We start from the raw sequence: 19,858 nt of genomic DNA, 5'->3' as shown, positions 1-19,858 counted from the left end.
AAACAACAAGCCCAAAACATAGCCGAATACGCATTCCTAGAAGTGTGAACACACTCCACCTCTAAACAGATGAAAGCAGAAGACATAGGCTCTCAGACTGCCCGTCTCCATTTTCAACACACCTTATTATAACTTAAGTGTCAGTTCACATCCCCCCAGTATACCAAAGCTGAGTCTTACATCATTAGCATCTGTTTAGTCTCTCATAGTGTGAAGTCCTTTGTTGTAATATGCAGCTTAGGCCCAAAGTCTGTGTCGCTTGGGGTGACAGGGACTTGACTTCAAAGTAACAGTACTCCAAGGGTCCCCCAGCATACACCCCCAACCAGAGCCGCGCTCCCCTACAAGCCAGGGCTGTAGTCCGTGGGCAGGAGGCTGGCCTCCACACTCCTCCAGTAACCCGTGACGAACGTCCCAGCAAATGGGCGCTCGTCACATATCTCCCTCCTCCTGGGGAGACTAACCAGACCCCAGACCACCAACTGTGTTAGTCTGGTGTCTTTTGCCAGGCTCTGCCATGCTCCAGAGGGCCTCCTGCCCTACGTCCCACTTAAAATATCCGGGGTCTTCCTGGGCAGGGCCCCAGCTATAATCCACTCCAGAGGCATTCCATGGTTGCTAGAGGGGCAAAATCAGGGTGGCAGGGGCCCCCATACTAGGGGGTTGGGGATCTGGGCCGATTGCCCAGCATCTCTGTAATCCAGGGGTGGTGGCCATGGCTCCATCCACCCCTTCTATGCCAAAAGCTGCATGGACTGGTGGGCAGATACCAGTGGGGTTCTGCCCGGCTGCCAGCTCTTCCGCTGGGTAGACACTCTGCTGCTGGGACAAGGGACCTACAATCGCCTCTCCCGCTAATGTTGGCTGGTCCTGGGTAGTGGGCACGACCATCTCCACCCCCAGTGCTGTTGGCTGCTTCTGGGACGAGGGATCTACAATCGCCTCTCCTGGTAACGCTGGCTGGTTCTGAGTAGTGGGCATGACCATCTCCAGCCCCAGTGCTGTTGGCTGCTGCTGAGACGAGGGAACTAAAATCACCTCTCCCGGTACCGCTGGCTGGTCCTGGGTAGTGGGCACCACCATCTCCACCCCCAGTGCTGTTGCCTGCTGCTGGGAGGAGGGACCTGCAATCGCCTCTCCCGGTAACGCTGGCTGGTGCTGGGTAGTGGGCACGACCATCTCCACCCCCAGTGCTGTTGGCTGCTGCTGGGAGGAGGGACCTACAATCGCCTCTCCCGCTAATGCTGGCTGGTCCTGGGTAGTGGGCACGACCATCTCCACCCCCAGTGCTGTTGGCTGCTGCTGGGAGGAGGGACCTACAATCGCCTCTCCCGCTAATGCTGGCTGGTCCTGGGTAGTGGGCACGACCATCTCCATCTCCAGTGCTGTTGGCTGCTGCTGGGATGAGGGACCTACAATCGCCTCTCCCGGTACGGCTGGCTGGTCCTGGGTAGTGGGCACGACCATTTCCACCCCCCGTGCTGTTGGCTGCTGGTGGGACGAGGGACCTACAATTGCCTCTCCCGCTGATGCTGGCTGGTCCTGGGTAGTGGGCACGACCATTTCCACCCCCAGTGCTGTTGGCTGCTGTTGGACCAAGTCTAGGAGGTGTTGGTAGTCCTATTCCAACCCCCACTCGATGATAACCAGGTAGATGAGGTCTAGTCTCAGCTCCAACAACAACTGGACTGGTAGCATCCTTCTCTGGTAATAATAAATAGCCCAGAACCGCGACATTGCAGGGCTGCCAAAATCATCATCCTCCTCCATGGCCTTCCACAACAGGCCTGGGCCATCATAGCCCCCCCCCCTCCCCCTCTGGTTGAATGCCTCCTGCCAACCAAGGGTCTCGTTGGACTGCGTACCACCATAATGCCCGGTACGAGTCGTCAAGCATAATTTCTCTCTGGACCAGGCACTCAAGGTGCCTTTCCCACTGCATCAAGGGTTGTTCTCCCAGGATAAACATCCGTTGGCTCTCTTGTTCCTGCCAGCGTTGCGCTGTGCTTGAAAGCTTCTCTTTCCGCCGAAGCTGTGCTACTTCCATGGTGCCAGAGTTCTTGCATTACATATTTTCTCCAGTTCCCCTTGTCCTTGGCTGACATATGGCCCTGTTCCTTTGCCAGTATGTCTTGTAGTCTCCGCTGGAACTCCACCTCATATGGGGACACTGCCCGGGGGCTAACTCGCTCCATCTCCTGAGTTTCTCCTTAGACCGAGATGCTGCTGCGCCCCTCACTGCATTCCTGGTTTGGGATCTATTCAGAGAAGAATCCCACCGCTTGCCACCAGTGTAACAGATCCCCAAAACCTGGACCAAGTATTTCTGTCTTAGGTCTCCAGAATCTCACATGATGCAGTGACCTGGCCCCTCAATTCCCCCCAAACATCAGCCTAAGCTTGATGAAGGGTAAAACAAAAGACACTTTATTCACCAACTCACTTCCAATATATACAGTCTCATGAGTTTGATTTCATTATCATATGCCAATGTAATTGTATACAGAACATAGTTAACATACCTTGGCCTTCTGGAAAGAAACAATAGGTGAATGAGACTGCAATATTATCATAATTAATTAATTAAACAAACAACAAGCCCAAAACATAGCCGAATATGCATTCCCAGAAGTGTGAACACACTCCACCTCTAAACGGTTGAAAGCAGAAGGCATAGGCTCTCAGACTGCCTGTCTCCATTTTCAACACACCTTATTATAACTTAAGTGTTAGTTCACATCCCCCCAGTATACCAAAGCTGAGTCTTATGTCATTAGCATCTGATTAGTCTCTCATGGTGTGAAGTCCTTTGTTGTAATATGCAGCTTAGGCCCAAAGTCTGTGTCGCTTGGGGTGACATGGACTTGAATTCAGAGTAACAGTACTCCAAGAGTCCCCCAGCATACACCCCCAACCAGAGCCGCGCTCCCCTACAAGCCAGGGCCGTAGTCTGTGGGCAGGAGGTTGGCCTCCACACTCCTCCAATAACCCGTGACGAACGTCCCAGCAAATGGGCGTTCGTCACACTACCAAAATGTCATTAAGACAATATCTCATAGACAACTAAAATCCAGCAAAAAATAAATAAATGTTGCGCATATTCAAACATTTTAGAGAACATGGTACTCCTTTATTACATTACTTTTTATTTTCTCATTTTACAGTCCTTTTAATTAAACTAACAATTAATATAATATGTTAAAGCCCTTAAAAGGTGTAGATAAGGAAAAACAGGACCCTGCTTTTGCATGGCTACTGTGGCAAATTGCCATGTTACCCATTGGCAGTGTGGTTGTAGCCTATCTGGTCAGCTGGCATCTGGCAGCTCTATTTAAACAAGGAGTACTAGTAATGGTTCATGAGCTAGATGTGAATGGGTGCTCAGAATCTGTTTGAACAACTGCTACAATGCTCGGCTGTCAACAGAATACATAAGATTTTGTTACTATATTCAGCCTGTCTTGCAATCTAGGTACCCCTTCCAGACAACACAACCAGCCTCCGAATCTGCAGCCTATTCTGCAGTTAAAAAATCTGGCTGGGCAAAAAAATATATATGCAGTACGTCTCTGCAATACGTCCCTGCATTTCGGCTCTTTTCAGATTCTGCAGCTAAATACAATACTTTTTGATCCTACCAGAAATGGAATAAGTTCCTAACTATCTGGGCTGAAATCATAAACAGTGTCGTCAACCCTGCTCAGTTAGCATGAACTACAGAGAACTACAGAACACCTTCCAGATTTTGTGATCAGGAGAGGGAGAGGTGATCTGGGCCCAGCAGGAGAACTGGGCAGGGCTGACCATGCTGCTTGTGATTCCTGTGCAAAAGAGGCAGTTACAATGTTTGGGTAAATGTGTAATATTAAAGAGATGTGCTGTATGTTTTTATTTTTTTTTTATACATGCAATTTAGCTTAGTCAAAGACCTATCCTGGTCTGCGATTTAGCAATAAAGGAGCAGCAGAACGCTGTTGAGGTCACCTCTGTGCAGGCTCCTGTACTCATAGTCAGTGTTAAGCCACACAATTCAAAGCATTAAAGCCTTGACCCACCTTTTTCCATTTTCGCTGTGCTGTTAATTTCAGGAACCCTATATTGGGACAGATTCCAGTGCAGATTTTAGATTTTTCTGAAAATACAATTATAATTTTTTAATAAAAACATAACTACTGTAGGTTAAATTGTGATTTGATATAAAAATTGAATTGTTTTTAAAGTGTTTTACTGTCAAAAGCTCTGGCTCACAGCCATAGTTTATGTATGAATGAGCCTCAGAATATTTTTAGAATGCTAGCTTTCCCTGGTCTCTCTCTCTATATCCTTTGGTTGTCTGTTCTTTCCAATTGTAGGTGTACTATTATAGTAAAATCCTATTATCCTCATCATGGATAAGCTATATTGAATACTGTTTAGCTTGTTTTTTTTTCTTTGCCAGCCTACAATGGTTTATCACCAGCTGATCATGTGCCTTTTACCTGTATACAGCCATACATTTTAGAATTGTCTTTGGTATCATAATCTAATAAAGTACCAAAGGTTCCTATATGACAGTCTACACAAGTACCAAATTCAGTTGCTATGTGATGCACAAGACAGAAACTTGATTTACCTTTCATGCTATAACCTCTGGCCATTAACCTAGTTTGAAGGGCTCTGGCTTCTTTTTCAAAATCAGAATCTCGACTACAGTTACGCTTGAGTCTAAGGTATTGACTGTATGGTATGCTATTAATCAGAGGGGTAGGGTGAGAGCTGGCAGCGTGGAGAATTGTATTCCCCGATGAGAGTTACCTGTAAAGTGAAAAACCCACAGTACCATCCTCATTGAGGAATATTTTCACATCCAAAAATTCTATAGTATGTTGGTTATATGCCAAGGGGAATTTTAAGTTTAGTTCATTTTGTCTCAAAATGTCCACAAATGCTAGTAATTGCTCTTTAGTGCGGGTCCAAATAATAAAGATATTGTCAATGAATCATCGCCATATTAAAATATGGTTAGTGAAAGTCAATAGATCATCATTGCCGAACAGGTCACGCTCCCATCCCCCCCCACCCCAGGTACAGGTTTGCATAGAAGGGGGCACATCTGGTCCCCATAGCAACTCCCTGTACCTGGAGGAAGTGGGAGCGGCCAAATAGAAAGACATTGTTAGACAAGATGAAATCCAACAATTGTAAGACAAATAGGTTATAATCACGATCAGTCAAACCACATTCAGATATAAATTCCTCAACAACACGTATCCCTAAAGAGTGAGGGATACAATTGTACAAGGCCTCAACATCCAAGGCTACCAGCCATGCACCTTCAGGGACAAATATCTCCTCCAGGACTCGTAGCAAATCATCAGTGTCCTGGATATGGGAACTGAGAGATTTAACATGAGGACGAAGATATTCCTCCACTAACTGGCTTGCTGGTTCTGTTAGGCAGCCATTTCCCGACATAATCAGCCGACCCGGAGGGTTGGTTGCATTTTTATGGATTTTTGGAAGTGTGTATATAGCTGGTGTTCTAGGATTTTTTACATTCAGGAAATCAAAGGTTTTTTGATCAATTAACCCCCTATTGAAGGCCCCAACAATAAGTTTCTTAAATTTGACAGTAATGCAATTAATATGATCATTAGATAGTCTATTATACCATTGATGATTTTTTAAAATATCCATGACCATATTTTCATATTTAATTCTGTCTATTACTACTAGATTTCCCCCTTTGTCTGCTGTTTTTATGACAATTTCTAAATTATTTTGCAGAGAAGATAGAGTGATTTTTGGAGCATGCATTCAATTTGTGGGCAGTTTAGGATTCCATTTTGTTTTTTCTCCTTGGTTACCTGTTGCGTGAATGCCCAAATGTTTGGGTTTGCTTGAAGCAGAGGAAAATCTTCATGTAATTCATAAGGCTTTGACGGGTCAGCATAGGCCAGCACGGGAGCTTTAGTGAGACTTTCCTTTAACTTCCAAAAGGCTTGCTCACATCTGGTGTTCCATTGAGCTTGAATGGATTCTTTGGATCCTCTAGACCCCTTCAGGTGCGGTTCCTTGACACCCAACTGCAATTCTCCTTCATTTTTTTCCTTCTGTAACAGCTCATTCAAGGGTTTCGCTGTATGAGCAAAATTCCTGACAAATCTTCTATAGTAAGAACAGAACCCCAGAAAAGACCGTAGCTCGGTTACTGTTCTAGGTCGAGGCCAGGTGGTTACAGCTTCTAGCTTCTTGGGATCAGTAGCTACCTCTTCAGCAGACACTACATGCCCCAAATAGGTTACAGACGTCTGGTAGAATTGACACTTCTCCAAAGAAAGCTTCAGCCCCTCTTCATACAGCCTCTGAAAAACCTTCTCCAAAAGAGCTTCATGCTCTTCCAACGTTCTCCCAAACACAATGATGTCGTCCAAGTACACAAGGACTTCGACTAGATTCATGTCACCCACAGTATTTTCCATTAGCCGTTGGAAAGTGGCTGGGGCTCCCGCCAAACCTTGGGGCATGGGGTCGAACTTGAAGAAACCCAATGGGCTAATGAAAGCGGTCTTTTCTCTGTGATCGGGGTGCATGGGTATTTGATAGTAGCCACTGTTTAGGTCCAGCACACTGAACCACTTGGCTCTGGACAAACATTGCAGGGCATCTTCTATTCTGGGAGTAGTATACTGATCTGGAATGGTCCTGCGATTCAAAGTCCGAAAGCCAATACACATTCTGATAGTCCCATTTTTTTTTCGAACTACCACAATAGGAGAAGCGTATGGACTACGAGACTCTCGGATAACACCAGACTTTTTTAGCTCAGCCAGCTGCTCTCTGAGATCTTCCAGATCACTTAACAGTATTCGTCTGGCTCTTTCACGAAAAGGTTTGTCTTCGCTCAGCCGAATTTGGTGCTGAGCACTATTGGCACACCCCACATCGTAATCATTCCTCGAGAACAGCTTCTTCCATCTTGATAACTGAGTCTTCACCTGCTCCCCCCACTTGAATGGGACAGCAGGGCGCCAAGTCTGGGGGTCTTCTACTTGCTCACTCCCCTCTTCCTTCTTGAACAGATCCTTCAAGGACACTATGGTACCAACACTCACTCGCCCCAATAACATTCGAGGCTTCAGGCTGACTGTCTTTCCTGTAGTGTTCCTGCTACTGACAGGGACTTTTCCCCCAGTTCGCCACAAGGCCTTGATAGGGACTATTTCTGGGACTAGCTAGAGTCCGTTATCTTCCCCCAGTGGGTCGTCTTCCAGCATCATAAAGGGACCAGGCTGATCCCAGGACAACTTAACGGTGGCCTTCATACACGTCCTTTCATCCGGCTGCAACACCCGCTCTTAAGTGTCCAGCCGCCACAGCTTCCCACCCCCTCGGCAGGGGCCTTCTGTTCTTGAATCACTCGCTGGAAAGCCGCCCTAATTGCAGATGCACTTCTTCAGCAGGTGAACCCTTCAAGGCTAAAGGGGTAAGCATCCTTCTTACCAAGTCAGTATTTGTCCGAATAATGAGGGAATTCTGCTTAGCTCCAGGAGGTCGAGGACACAATACTGCCAAAGTGTCAAAAAACTCCCATCTTCTCCCTCTGCTGACAGGTTGAAAGAAATCTTCTCTGGTATGTATCCATCATAGGGAAATTTCTGAGGTCCAAGGCCCCAAATTTCCAGCTCCTCCAGCTTGCACAGTGGGATATGCTTCAAATATTTATTGTAAAAGTCTCTGTATAGCAACATTACTTGAGCTCCAGTATCTAATAGAGCCTTAGTGTAAATGCCTTCCACTTGTAGCGAGACTATCGGGGATGGCCCCACTAGCTTCTTGGGCATCCGCCTCTCTGCCGGAGTAAACAACTTCCGCCGTGCAGCAGGCACTGGCCTTTCCAATCTCTTTGGGGTGTCCCTTCCAGGGAACTCAACAGTCTGTAATTCTACTGATCTCATCACAGGTGACCAAGTCTTCTTCTTCTCTGCCTTCACACACACAGAGTAAAGGATTTTTCCAGAGGCAGCCATAAATCTCTGTGTGTTTTCTCAGGATGTCTGAGTGGTCAAAGACTCAAGAGTTTTTTCTTCACATTGTATGGGTGTTCTGGTTTCAAAATGGAGTTGTTGGTTCAAATTCCATTTCTGACAGTCAGTTTTCACATTTAGGTTGAAATAAATTGAACACATCCACTGTAGTTTAGTGCTACCATGTCATGGAAAAAGAAATCCAGAGAGTTTGCAGATCCTACAACAAGATCATATTCTTGTGACTTGGTGCCTAGGTTATGCTTTAAGAAGTGCATTTGCAAAAGGGCCTAGATATAGAGCATTAACCACTTAAGCCCCGGAAGATTTTACCCCCATTCCGACCAGGAAGTATTTTGCGATTCGGCACTGCGTGACTTTAACGGACAATTGCGCGGTCGTGCGACGCTGTACCTAAACGAATTTGGCGTCCTTTTTTCCCACAAACAGAGCTTTCTTTTGGTGGTATTTGATCACCTGTGCGATTTTTTGATCACGCGCTATAAACAAAAAAAGAGCGTCAATTTTGCAAAAATAACAATATTTTTCACATTTTTTTTATATGAAATTCCCCCCAAAAAAATGTAAAAATCAGAATTTTTTAACATTTTCGGCCAATTTGTTTTATGCTACCTATGTTTGGTAAAAAAAATCGCAAAAAGCGTATTTTGATTGGTTTGCGCAAAAGTTATCGTGTTTACTAACAAAGGGAAAGATTTTTGTCATTTTTGTTGTTTTTTTTTTTAACGCGTAATGGCGGCGATCTGCGATTTTTTTTTGCGGTACTGCGACATTGCGGCGGACAGATCGGACCCTTGACTGACATTTTTGACACTTTTGGGGTTACCAGTGACATTTCTACAGTAATCAGTGCTATATATATGCACTGTTACTGTAAAAATACACTGGTAGTGAAGGGGTTAACTTTATTTGGGAGGGAGGGGCTGTGTGTGTCCCTAGGGGCGTGCTTTCTACTGTGATTGGCTGTGGCTTCAGCTGTAAGGACACTGATCAACGGATCTACATAGTAGATCCATGTGATCAGTGTCTTTGCAGCGAGGAGAATGACAGGCAGCTTGTTTACACAAGCTGCCTGACATTCTCCCCCGCCGATCGCCGAGTGGCCGGCGGACATCGGGTCCGCTGGTCACACGCGCGGGGGGGTCCGTGACCACGCGGGAGCGGGAGCGCGCCTCCGGGGGCGCGCGCTCGCTCCCTAGACCCTCACAAGCAAGCAACGTAGCCCTACGTTAGTTTGCCTGTGAGGGGCTGACCACCGACGTAGATAGTCGTGCGGCGGTCGGCAAGTGGTTAATACAGCTCTTTGATAATTATAATAAATTAATAAATATAGTCCCAAGAGTAGAGGATTTTTGCAGAGGCAGCCAGAAATCTCTGTGTGTTTTCTCGGGATGTCTGAGTGGTCAAAGACTTGAGTATTTTCTTCACATGGTGTGCGTGTTCTGGTCTCCTAATGGAGGTGTGGGTTCAAATACCATTTCTGACAGTCAGTTTTCACATTTAGGTTGAAATAAATTGACCACATCCATTGTAGTTTTGTGCTACCATGTAACTGAAAAAGAAATCCAGAGAGTTTGCAGATCCTACATGAAGATCATATTCTTGGGACTTGGTGCGTAGGTTATGCTTTAAGAAGTGGTTTGGTGGTGAATTGGCGCAAGAAGAAGTCTCAAAAAAAGTCTGGTCCTGGGGACCCGGGGGAGGGGGGGAAGGGAGAAGGGAAACACCAGGGGTGGGGGGACCCCCAAACAGTTCAGGGGGTAGCTGTCCACTGTAGCGGCTGCCGGCGGAAGAGACAGAAGAGATCTCTGTGGGGAGACAAGAGGGAAGACAGCGCAGCGCCTTCTAAGTGCAGCAAGACATTTATTGAAGTATGTGCAGCAGTATTACACTCACATTTAGTCGGTGAATAAGATGCAGTTAGTCAAGTAATGTTGATCATCAGGAGCATCACTGGAGCGGGTCCTGGTGGTGGAGGCAGTGGATCCCGGTGAGATCGGCAGGGGGGTTCCTCCGTGTGTACAGGGATGGCCTCGGTGGTGTCCGTGGGCTCCTCGTCAACTGGTGGAACGCTGGCACTCGTGGGTCCTGGGATCCTGACGTCACTCCTGGCGGTGATGCGGGATGCTACGGCGACGCGTTATCGGAGCATGCGCTCCTTCTTCAGGCCGTGGATGCACCATGTTTGGACCCGGTATTTATGCAGTGATAAGGACGGTGGCTCAGGGGAGGCAAAAAGCATGGCGTGAAAGTCTGCAATAGGTGGAATATCGGTGTTTGGCCACTAGGTGGGGTGTGTGGGTACACAAACTGATGTGGTTAAATGCATGGGAAGGGGAATAACAGACCATGTGGGAAACTATAGTGTAATAGGACCGTAGTTGAAAACTGAAAAGGGGGGGTTGTTTTGAGGGTTTTTTTTCACTGGGAGGGATGGAGATGACAAGGGAGGGGGGGGGGTTTTGGGGGGATTATGTGTATAAGTGTCACGGATATGTGTTGCTGTATGTATGGTGCTATGGGATAAGAATAGGGTACATGGTTTGGGCAAGGGTACATATTGGGGGGGGGAGGGGAAGGACATGTTGGGTGTTGGGGGGGTGGAGGAGGGGAAGATGTGATGTAAAAAAAAAAAAATGCATGTACAATAACTGGGGATGGTTTTGGTTGTAGCTTTTTTCAGGGGTTTTTGTTTTCACGGGCAGTTTGATCCGGGGGGGGGGGGAATGGAAGGGTGGTGTGTTGTCTTAACAAAAAAAAAAAACACACACAAATCAATAAATATCAAATCCGAACTTTTGCAACAGGCGATGGGGGGGGATGGTTTTGGTTGTGGTTGTGGCTGTTTGGGGGGGGGAGGGAAGGGTTTTGGGGGTTTTTTGTTTTCACGGGCGATTTAATCCGGGGGGGTTAGTGGGGGGCGTGGAAAGAAGGTGGGTGGGGTGCATGGAGAAGCATTACAGTAAGGTGTTGGTTTCTATTTCCTCGTTAAGGCCTCCAGGCGCGAGGGTGTCAAGTGTGTAGATCCAGAACGTTTCTCTGCGACAAAGTCGCTTGTAACGTTCCGTTTGTGGGAATGAGTTGGGGATGGACTCGATGATCCAGACACGCAGACCTGTGGACGATTTCTCATGGTGTTCGGCAAAATGTCTGGGCACACTATGTTTGTCTTTTCCGGCCTCGACTAGGCGGCAGTGTTCGCCAAACCGCTTTCTTAGGGTCCGGATGGTTCTCCCTACATAGAACTGGCCACAAGGGCAGGTGAGGCAGTAGATCACGTATTCGGATGAGCAGTTGTGGAAGTGTTTGATGGTGTATGTTTTGCCTTTTACTTTGAATTCTTTTTGTCCATGTTGTATGTGCTTGCAGGTGAGGCAAAGGGCTTTGCGGCATTGATACATCCCAACAAGCGGGATGAGGCATAGGGTGGCTATGGGGGTTTTTTGTTCTTGTTTTAGTTTGCTCGGTGCTACAAGAGTTTTGATGCTTCTGGCCTTTTGGTAGGATACCTCAGGCTTTGGGGGGATGGTGGATTTTAGGTGGGGATCTTCCAATAGGATGGGCCAGTGTTTGGTGAGGATCTGTTCCATTCTGCGAAATTTGACATGGAATTGGGTGGTGAAGCGTATGGGCTGTGTTGTGCGTGCGTCTTTGGGGGTGGGGGCAGGGATGTTTGTGTACTGGGAGTAAGCTTCATTGATGAGGGGTTGGGGGTAACCTTTTTCAACAAATTTTTGGGTTAGCAGGCCGCTCTGTTCGGTGTAGTCATGTTCTTTGGTGCAATTTCTTCTGAGTCTGCAGAATTGGCTTTTGGGGATATTTGAGATCCATCTTGGGTGGTGGCAGCTTTGGAAGTGTAGGAAAGAATTGCCCGCAGTGGGCTTGGTGTAATTCTTGGCCAATATATGTTTGTCTTGGTGGTATAATAGGAGGTCTAAAAAGGCGAGTTCTGTGGGGTCGCATACTGAGGTGAATGAGAGGTTGTAAGTGTTGTTATTGCAGTGGTTGACGAACAGTTGGAAGAGAGGCTCGGGGCCGTCCCAGATGACAATGATGTCATCTATGTATCGACCGTAGTAGATGATGTTGGCGGCGAACGGATTATTGTGCCAAATGTGGTTGGTTTCCCAATAACCCATGGTGAGGTTGGCATAGCTGGGGGCAAAATTAGCCCCCATAGCTGTGCCATTGACCTGGAGGAAAAACTTACCATTGAATTCAAAGTAGTTTTTTTGGAGGCAGAATTCTGTGGCTTTGCTGATGAAGTTGGCTTGTTGAGGGTTGATGGTGGGATCATCCATGAGGAAGTGGGTAACGGCTCTGAGGCCTATGTCATGGGGGATGGAGGTATATAGAGAGTTGACATCAAGGGATGCCCACATGTAGGATGATTCCCAGGAGTAGTGGGAGAGTTGTTCAAGGAGGTACACTCCGTCTCTGATGTATGCTGGGAGGTTTTGGGCTAGGGGTTGGAGGAATTGGTCAACGTATTGGGAGAAGGGGCTGGTTAGGCTGTGCCTCCCCTGAGCCACCGTCCTTATCACTGCATAAATGCCCTGTCCAAACATGGTGCATCCATGGCCTGAAGAAGGAGCGCATGCTCCGATAACGCGTCGCCGTAGCATCCCGCATCACCGCCAGGAGTGACGTCAGGATCCCAGGACCCACGAGTGCCAGCATTCCACCAGTTGACGAGGAGCCCACGGACACCACCGAGGCCATCCCTGTACACACGGAGGAACCCCCCTGCCGCTCTCACCGGGATCCACTGCCTCCACCACCAGGACCCGCTCCAGTGATGCTCCTGATGATCAACATTACTTGACTAACTGCATCTTATTCACCGACTAAATGTGAGTGTAATACTGCTGCACATACTTCAATAAATGTCTTGCTGCGCTGTCTTCCCTCTTATGATTTAAGAAGTGCATTTGCAAAAGGGCCTAGGTATAGAGTGTAAATACAGCTCTTTGGAAATGATCATAAATTAATAAAGTCCCAAGAGTAGAGGATTTTTCCAGAGGCAGCCAGAAATCAAAGTGTTTTTTCTCACGATGTCTGAGTGGTCAACGACTCAAGAGTTTTTTCTTCACATTGTGTGGGTTTTCTAGTTTCCAAATGGAATTGTTGGTTCAAATTCCACTTTTCACAGTCGGTTTTTACATTTAGGTTGAAATAAATTGACCACATCCATTGTAGTTTAGTGCTACCATGTCACGGGAAAAAAAAATCGAAATAGTTGCAGATTCTATATGAAGTTCAAATTCATGTAAAAATCCTGCTAGGCCCTACTGTTAAATATTTAATTTAAGTTAAACAGAGCAAGAATTTGCCAGTAAATGTCACAAGAACACAGTATTGAAAGCGACCACGAAGGGACTTGAACCCTCAATCTTCTGATCCAAAGTCAGACGCCTTATCCATTAGTCCACAAGGTCTACTGCAGTCAACTTCTCTTGTTTGAGGTGAGCGGATAAGCCAAACACTTGAAGATGGACTCAGACATCTTCATCAACTTGCTTTGCTCATGCAGATTTTGTAGAAAGGATCTGCAAGGTATGACATGGTGCCAAGGTCTTGCTTTAATAAGTGCATTTGCAAAAGGGCCTGGGTGTAGAGCAATAATACAGCTCTATGACAATGGTAATAAATCATTTGAGTCCCACGAGTGGAGAAATTTTCCAGAGGCAGCCAGAAACCTGCTCAAGTCTTGTCAGTATGGCCGAGTGGTCTAAGCCGCCAGACTCCAGAGTTGTTTCTTCACCTTGTGTGGGTGTTCTGGTCTCCTAATGGAGGCGTGGGTTCAAATCCCACTTCTGACAGTCAGTTTTCACATTTAGGTTAAACTAAATTGACCACATCCATTGTAGTTTCGTGTTACCATGTAACTGAAAATGAAATACAGAGAGTTTGCAGATATTACATGAAGATTAGTGCTGAGCGAACACGGACCGTATTATTCGTGTTCGTACCGAATAATTGGATTTTTTTTACCCGGACACGGACACTTTACTGTATATTCGGGTAAAAATACGTGTTCGGTCGTTTTATTTCCGGGTTTTGCATGCTTTGGCGCGCTTTTCATGGCGGGCTTTCAACAGCCAATCAACAAACGTTTAACTGGTGTGCCTTAAGCCATCCCAGCCATGCCTACAAATGTATCAGTAGCTGTGATTGGCCGTCTGAAGCATGTGACCAAGTCTTTATAAGTTCGAGGCAGCGACGCTACGGCGTCATTCTGCTGCTTAGATCAGGGAGAGAGCACACATCAACGTGCTGGCTGCTGATTAGGGACAGACAGGAAAAAAAAAACATTTGTGTCCGGATAGAATTGAGGGACAGGTCGGAGTGTGTTAGGCAGGGAGAGTTGTAGGCATTTTAGGGAGAGAGTCTGCTGATTTTTAGGGAAAGTGTGTTCTACAAACTACAATCGACATTGCTGTGTTGGGTGGGGTTTGCAGTCACCCGATCTACGATCTCTTATCAATCCTGTTAGGGATAGAGTCTGCTGATTTTTAGGGAAAGTGTGTTCTACAAACTACAATCGATATTGCTGTGTGGGGTGGGGTCTGCAGTCCCGATCTACGATCTTATAAATCCTGTTAGGGATAGAGTCTGCTGATTTTTAGGGAAAGTGTGTTCTACAAACTACAATCGATATTGCTGTGTGGGGTGGGGTCTGCAGTACCGATCTACGATCTTATAAATCCTGTTAGGGATAGAGTCTGCTGATTTTTAGGGAAAGTGTGTTCTACAAACTACAATCGATATTGCTGTGTGGGGTGGGGTCTGCAGTCCCGATCTACGATCTTATAAATCCTGTTAGGGATAGAGTCTGCTGATTTTTAGGGAAAGTGTGTTCTACAAACTACAATCGATATTGCTGTGTGGTGTGGGATAGGAGATAGGCAGGTGTCAGTGATCCACATCCATTTTGCTGTGTGTGGGCTGCAGTGAGCACAATCTTTTTGGGGTGCAGTGAACACAAACTGTTGGGGTACAGTGAACACAATCTTTTTGGGGTGCAGTGAACACAATCTTTGTGGGGTACAGTGAACACAATCTTTGTGGGTTGCAGTGAACACAATCTTTTTGGGGTGCAGTGAACAAAATCCTTTTGGGGTGCAGTGAACACAATCTTTGTGGGGTGCAGTGAACACAATCTTTTTGGGGTGCACTGAACACAATCTTTGTGGGGTGCAGTGAACACAATCTTTTTTGCCCACTGAGGAAGAGGGAGAAAAGTCTTTTTCTATCAGTCACTGTGTGCAGCATTTTTCCTTCAGCTGTGCTGTGCTGAGTGACTGATCATACACTGCTGTGTTCAGTTCACATGTGCTAATATTGAGTGGTTTCAAAAATCATACACTTTTTTTCTATTCCACTATTCAATATACAGCCTTGGGTTAAAAAAAATTAATTTGTGGCCTGCAGTACAGCTGAATGATATTTGGGGTTTTTGGGGTTCATCTCATACTTCTGAAGATTTGAGGGTGCTGCCTGTTCCATACTCCCCCCTACTCCTCATCCAGCCTTTAGGGGTACAAACAATAGTAATTGGGGCCTAGTGTGGTTGTGTACGTGTGATATACATACACTTTTTTTGATCATATTTTTTATTCCGCTATTTAATCAAAAACCTTTGGGGATCAGTTAAATTGGGGGATAGTCTGTGTTGGTACGTGTGGGAGAGATCCACCTTTCCAAGTTTTTGGGGTTCATCTCATACTTCTGAAGATTTGAGGGTGCTGCCTGTTCCATACTCTCCCCTACTCCTCATCCAGCCTTTTAGGGGTACAAACAATAGTAATTGGGGCCTAGTGTGGTTGTGTACGTGTGATATACATACACTTTTTATGATCATATTTTCTATTCCGCTATTTAATCAAAAACCTTTGGGGATCAGTTAAATTGGGGGATAGTCTGTGTTGGTACGTGTGGGAGAGATCCACCTTTCCAAGTTTTTGGGGTTCATCTCATACTTCTGAAGATTTGAGGGTGCTGCCTGTTCCATACTCCCCCTACTCCTCATCCAGCCTTTTAGGGGTACAAACAATAGTAATTGGGGCCTAGTGTGGTTGTGTACGTGTGATATACATACACTTTTTTTGATCATATTTTCTATTCCGCTATTTAATCAAAAACCTTTGGGGAACAGTTAAATTGGGGGATAGTCTGTGTTGGTATGTGTGGGAGAGATCCACCTTTCCAAGTTTTTGGGGTTCATCTTATACTTCTGAAGATTTGAGGGTGCTGCCTGTTCCATACTCCCCCTACTCCTCATCCAGCCTTTTAGGGGTACAAACAATAGTAATTGGGGCCTAGTGTGGTTGTGTACGTGTGATATACATACACTTTTTTTGATCATATTTTCTATTCCGCTATTTAATCAAAAACCTTTGGGGATCAGTTAAATTGGGGGATAGTCTGTGTTGGTATGTGTGGGAGAGATCCACCTTTCCAAGTTTTTGGGGTTCATCTTATACTTCTGAAGATTTGAGGGTGCTGCCTGTTCCATAATCCCCCCTACTCCTCATCCAGCCTTTTAGGGGTACAAACAATAGTAATTGGGGCCTAGTGTGGTTGTGTACGTGTGATATACATACAATTTTTTTTATCATATTTTCTATTCCGCTATTTAATTAAAAACCTTTGGGGATCAGTTAAATTGGGGGATAGTCTGTGTTGGTACGTGTGGGAGAGATCCACCTTTCCAAGTTTTTGGGGTTCATCTCATACTTCTGAAGATTTGAGGGTGCTGCCTGTTCCATACTCCCCCTACTCCTCATCCAGCCTTTTAGGGGTACAAACAATAGTAATTGGGGCCTAGTGTGGTTGTGTACGTGTGATATACATACACTTTTTTTGATCATATTTTCTATTCCGCTATTTAATCAAAAACCTTTGGGGATCAGTTAAATTGGGGGATAGTCTGTGTTGGTATGTGTGGGAGAGATCCACCTTTCCAAGTTTTTGGGGTTGATCTCATACTTCTGAAGATTTGAGGGTGCTGCCTGTTCCATACTCCTCCTACTCCTCATCCTGCCTTTAGGGGTACAAACAATAGTAATTGGGGCCTAGTCTGCTTCTGTACGTGTGAGATACATACACTTTTTTTGATCATATTTCCTATTCCGCTATTCAATAAAAACCTTTGGGGATCAATTAAATTGCGGGATAGTCTGTGTTGGTACGTGTGAGATCCACCTTTCCAAGTTTTTGGGGTTCATCTCATACTTCTGAAGATTTGAGGGTGCTGCCTGTTCCATACTCCTCCTACTCCTCATCCTGCCTTTAGGGGTACAAACAATAGTAATTGGGGCCTAGTCTGCTTCTGTACGTGTGAGATACATACACTTTTTTTGATCATATTTCCTATTCCGCTATTCAATAAAAACTTTTGGGGATCAATTAAATTGCGGGATAGTCTGTGTTGGTACGTGTGAGATCCACCTTTGCAAGTTTTTGGGGTTCATCTCATACTTCTGAAGATTTGAGGGTGCTGCCTGTTCCAGACTCCTCCTACTCCTCATCCTGCCTTTAGGGGTACAAACAAATAGTAATTGGGGCCTAGTGTGGTTGTGTACGTGTGATATACATACACTTTTTTTTGGATCATATTTTCTATTCCGCTATTTAATCAAAACCTTTGGGTATAAACAATTAAATTGCATGATAGTCTGTGTCGGTACGTGTGAGATACACCTTTCCAATTTTTGGGGCGCATCTCATACTGCCGAGGATTTGAGGGTGCTTCAGTCTGCCTCCTGCCTGTTCCGAACTCCTCCTACTCCTCATCCTGCCTTTAGGGTAGAAAAAATTGTAATCGGGGCTTAGTTTGTGTTTGTACGTGTGAGATACACCGTTTTGTAAAATTTGTCCTATTCCGCTATTCAATATACACCCTCTTTGAGTGTAAAAAATTAAATTGCGGGATAGTCTGTACCGGTACATGTGAGATACACCTTTTTAAATTTGTTTGGCGCATCTCCTTCTACCGCCGAGGATTGCAGGGCACTTCAGTTTGCCTCCTGTTCCCAACTCCTCCTACTCCTCTTCCTCATCCTGCCTTTAGGGTACAAAAAATTTTAATTGGGGCCTAGTTGGTGTTTGTACGTGTGAGATACACCGTTTTGTAAAATTTGTCCTATTCCGCTATTCAATATACACCCTGTTTGAGTGTAAAAAATTAAATTGCGGGATAGTCTGTACCGGTACATGTGAGATACACCTTTTTTAATTTGTTTGGCGCATCTCCTTCTACCGCCGAGGATTGCAGGGCGCTTCAGTTTGCCTCCTGTTCCCAACTCCTCCTACTCCTCTTCCTCATCCTGCCTTTAGGGTACAAAAAATTGTAATCGGGGCCTAGTTGGTGTTTGTACGTGTGAGATACACCGTTTTGTAGAATTTGTCCTATTCCGCTATTCAATATACACCCTGTTTGAGTGTAAAAAATTAAATTGCGGGATAGTCTGTATCGGTACATGTGAGATACACCTTTTTAAATTTGTTTGGCGCATCTCCTACGGCCGAGGATTGCAGGGCGCTTCAGTTTGCCTCCTGTTCCCAACTCCTCCTACTCCTCTTCCTCATCCTGCCTTTAGGGTACAAAAAATTGTAATCGGGGCCTAGTTGGTGTTTGTACGTGTGAGATACACCGTTTTGTAAAATTTGTCCTATTCCGCTATTCAATATACACCCTGTTTGAGTGTAAAAAATTAAATTGCGGGATAGTCTGTATCGGTACATGTGAGATACACCTTTTTAAATTTGTTTGGCGCATCTCCTTCTACCGCCGAGGATTGCAGGGCGCTTCAGTTTGCCTCCTGTTCCCAACTCCTCCTACTCCTCTTCCTCATCCTGCCTTTAGAGTACAAAAAATTGTAATCGGGGCCTAGTCTGTGTTTGTACGTGTGAGATACACCGTATTATAACATTTTTCCTATTCCGCTATTCAATATACACCCTTTTGGAGTGTAAGAAAATTAAATTACGGCATAGTCTGTATCGGTACGTGTGAGATTGTAACGTTCATGCGTTTTTGTTTGTGGATGGATTTACAGCTGCAGAATTATTACACTCAGTAGCCTTGTAGAGAATCTGTTCAACAACATATCCAACTCTCAGGACTTCATCACCGTGTACAGCCTGTTATATACTATATATATATTAATAGATATTTAATGGAGGGATAGAGTATATGAGGATATATAGATGAGAGACAGGCTATTGTATGGTGAGCACTAGAAGTAGTATTAGGAGAGTTGCAGGTGATGGTAAGCAGATAGGTTCTGATGTCAAGTATAGTGCAGATGGTAAGAGGACACAGATGGAGTATACTTAGACAGAGTAACCTAGTGCAAGGATAGTTGAAGGTAGTCCCAAGAGCTAACAGTCTATGCAGATGATAGTGAATAGATAGATACAGATAGTCTTGGTAATTGCAGTAGATGACAGTAGGAGATTGGTTAGCAAGAATCCCCTGCGGGGTACTTATCACTTAGATAGGTTTAGGAATAACAGTGTCCATTGGAGAGGGGCGATCCCGTAGCGAGATACGGATCACCAGCGAGGTTTCCGGCTTCAGTTCAGCAAGGGAGGTATGTCAGCAGCTCCGACTTCTCAGGCGTAGATGCGATGAACATGTGGGTTTGAACGAGCGATGAGTGAGAGCAAACCGGCGATTGAAATAGCCGCTCATAGCGGCGCTCGGCAATGATGTCATCCGGTCTTAAAGGTATATGCGTCCTTGTTACACAAGATGGGACGCAATTAGGAGAGGAGAAATATGGAGACAAGGGTACCAGAGGTACCGGAACATTACAGTACCC

The 19,858-nt window shown here is 45.6% G+C and overlaps 1 long non-coding RNA gene across 1 annotated transcript; it reads right to left on the bottom strand.

The window, feature by feature from the left end:
- Nucleotides 1–1,230: 1,230 nt before the first annotated feature.
- On the bottom strand, nucleotides 1,231–2,227 carry LOC309560859. The gene is made up of 2 exons (XR_014225529.1): nucleotides 2,104–2,227; nucleotides 1,231–1,816 (listed from the first exon to the last, which is right to left on the bottom strand). It is a non-coding gene; the product is annotated as an uncharacterized lncRNA (long non-coding RNA).
- Between the last annotated feature and the right edge of the window lie 17,631 nt (nucleotides 2,228–19,858).

Source organism: Pelophylax lessonae (assembly GCF_965119305.1).
Source record: "Pelophylax lessonae genome assembly, chromosome: 7".
NCBI lineage: Eukaryota > Metazoa > Chordata > Amphibia > Anura > Ranidae > Pelophylax > Pelophylax lessonae.
The sequence above is the reverse complement of the archived record's forward strand: the minus strand, read 5'-3'. Positions and strand labels throughout refer to the sequence as shown.